At 37.8% G+C, this 3,249-nt stretch overlaps 1 protein-coding gene across 3 annotated transcripts in view; it reads right to left on the bottom strand.

The window, feature by feature from the left end:
- Nucleotides 1–661, bottom strand: part of LOC143041508 (dual specificity calcium/calmodulin-dependent 3',5'-cyclic nucleotide phosphodiesterase 1A-like) — a 629,075-nt gene extending 628,414 nt beyond the window's left edge. For all 3 annotated transcript variants that reach the window (XM_076213460.1, XM_076213463.1, XM_076213461.1), the window contains exon 1: nt 611–661. The gene's annotated coding sequence lies outside the window, so the exon portion shown is untranslated. The remainder of the gene's footprint in view (nt 1–610) is intronic.
- Nucleotides 662–3,249: the final 2,588 nt, after the last annotated feature.

The following is a 3,249-nucleotide window of genomic DNA, read 5'->3' as shown; positions in this document are numbered from 1 at the left end:
ATATATATATATATGTATGTATATATATATTATATATATAAATTTACATTTACATTTACATTTACATTTACATATACACACACACATACACACACACACACACACACACACACGCACACACACACACATGTATATATATATATATATATATATACATATATATATATATACTTATACAGTTTTTAAACACATGCATACTCATATACCTATACATACATACATACATACATATATATATATATATATATATATATATATATATATATACATATACATATACATATACATATATATGTACATATATATGTATGTACATATACATATACACATACATATACGTACACATATGTACCTATACAACTACGTATATATTCATATGTATTGAAATATGTTTCATGAAAGATGTTTTCGAAGCACGGATGTTCTCTGTTTTTGTAAGTATCAGTACAAGCATGTATCCAAACATATTAAAAAAAAAAAAAATCGTCATTCGCATTTTCCCGCATTCATTTCTACCCGCAACCATTCATGGAAAACGTCACAGAATTACAGAAACTTTCGTATTCATTCAAATTACGTGTCACGAATAACGAAAAAAAAATAAACGCACGTTCACATGTGGAGCGTAGAGCGGCGACGTTGCACACCAAACAAACGCACGAGAGCAACTGCGCTCGCTGTCATCACGGAGAGTCGAGCCATGTAGGATGAACAAGGAGGGAGAGGGGGTGGAGGAGGAGGAGGCGTGTGGAGGGGAAAGGGGCAGTTAGCTTTTGGTGTTTGGACTTCACGAGCGATGGTTGGCTGTGGACGTATTGTGGCCAATGGGTGATTTGGCGGAGCAGTATTGGGTCTGGTGGTAACAACGACGCAGAGGTGACGTCGTTTGTTATGAGACGAAGAATCCTATTCCGGAGGTGAGACGAGTCTGTTGAAACATCGTCAGCCTCGAGAAAAACAAGAATTTATCTAATTTAGTAAATGCAAAATAGCACAACTAGCTCTATTGTACCACGCAACCAATACTCTTTTTCTAAACGAACGTTGTCTAACGGACATCACAAGGGACATAGGTACTAGACAGCTCTTTGAATCTTCTGATGAGGATTCTCCTCCAGCGGACACAAAGCCTCTGGTAACCGTCGAATCAGATACACAAGTTGACACCATCCATCCCCAAAGATGTCAAAAACACATTAGGTAATAAAGAAAGGCTTCTCTTGTCCAAATAAGAATCTCCTGGCGACATCCCCAGTAGAGACATCTAAGACGACACAAACAGGGAAGACTTAATCTAAACTATCGATCCTCTAACACTTTCGTTCGTCGATGACACCAAATCTAGATTCAATTCCCTGCGGCAGTTGTAATATGAAAATTAAAAAACTAATGATATCAAGAAGGAAAACTGGTAGGATTAGTAAATTCAAGTAAAGTGTAGTAAGAATTCATACGCAAGATAATATGTAGGCATATGACGTGTGTGTGTGTGTGTGTGTGTGTGTGTGTGTGTGTGTGTGTGTGTGTGTGTGTGTGTGTGTGTGTGTGTGTGTGTGTGTGTGTGTGTGTGTGTGTGTGTGTGTGTGTGTGTGTGTGTGCTTGTGTGTGCATGTGTGTGTACGTCTGTGTGTGCCTGAGTGTACGTCTGTGTGTGTGTGTGTACGCCAGGTTCTATTCCATTACGTTTGGTCAGGTAGCTTTTCATTCTCCTTTTTGTTACAGACAATCTTCTATAAAAAAATAACCCCTCATATCTAATACTACATTTATAAAATTAGTCACTTTCACTGACTTATTTACATTTAAACACAAACGGTAATCGATGTTGATGAAGAAGAATATTGTTGGTCGTAGGAACCTCTTTCTAATCACTCCAAAGGAAAGCAGAGAGAGGATCGATACGAAAATCATAATTCAGTCCAGCGCCTCAGTCTAGCGGCCGACAACCCTTAAGCCGAGTTTTTAGGTCCCATAGCTCCCCCTCATGTTCCGCCTCTTCTTTCTTCTGTTTACATTCCCTTTGTTGGTTCTGCCTTCCTCTCGGTTATGTTATCTCCATTATCTTGCCATTGTGAACGGGCTTGCAACGTTCGTTTCCTGCTTTGCACAACTGTTTCATATTCTATGTCGTCTATTGTTCGTCTTCTGTCGCTTGCTCTCATCTTTTTACTTGTGTTTTCGTTATATGTGCAGATAAGGAGAGTGGGAAAAAAAGGGAAATAGGGAGAAGAAAAAGAGTTGGAGAAGGAGGTAGAGAGCGTTAGAGACATAAAGAGAAAGAGAGAGAGAGAGAGAGAGAGAGAGAGAGAGAGAGAGAGAGAGAGAGAGAGAGAGAGAGAGAAAGAAGGAGGGAAAGAGGGAGAGAGAGAGAGAGAGAGAGGGAAACAGAGAGAGAGAGAGAGAAAGAGCTAGAAATAGAGAGAGAGAGAGAGAGAGAGAGAGAGAAAAAGAAAGTTCCGCTCCGTATGGATGGAGGTTTGCCAATATTATAGACGACCTTGGGTTTGCTATGAATGAAACAGCTCGGAGCAACACCTCGAAGATAGGGATGCGTGTGCAGACACATTTGTGGTTTGAACAATAGTAATCGTATGTATGTATGTATGTATGAATGTATGTATGTATGTATGTATGTATGTATGTATGTATGTATGTATGTATGTATGTATGTATGTATGTATATATGTTTGTATGTATGTATGTATATGTATATGTATATGTATATGTATATATATATATATATGTATATATATATATATATATATATATATACTGTATATATATATATATATATATATTATCTGTATCCTTACGGACCAGAGTCACAAAGTACTCATTTATGACTAAAATTTAATCTGCACTTGAAAAAGTTATCATTTTTAACTTCTTTTTGCGTTTCGTTCTGCTTTCCTCCTTAAGTCACTCCATCACTACATCCGTAACTCCACCTTTCGGTGTGACATCACCTGGTTATTTCCAACGTAATAAACGATATAGAGTATGCAAAGTAGACCACTTGGAAAAAAGAAACTAACGAAGCAGAGCGCTTTCGTATATTACATCTTCAGTGCAACAAGTACTTGTTGCACTGAAGATGTAATATACGAAAGCGCTCTGCTTCGTTAGTTCCTTTTTCCAAGTGGTCTACTTTGCATAAGTGAACACACGTACCCGTGTTCTTATTAGAGATATAGAGTATATACAATACAAGCGAGTTTATTCAGCTGAGAAAGCTCTTTCACAACGCTT

This window comes from Oratosquilla oratoria, chromosome 31 (genome assembly GCF_046742065.1).
Source record: "Oratosquilla oratoria isolate Oo_2021 chromosome 31, ASM4674206v1, whole genome shotgun sequence".
NCBI lineage: Eukaryota > Metazoa > Arthropoda > Malacostraca > Stomatopoda > Squillidae > Oratosquilla > Oratosquilla oratoria.
Note: the sequence above shows the minus strand (reverse complement) of the source record. Positions and strands in the feature narration are given on the sequence as shown.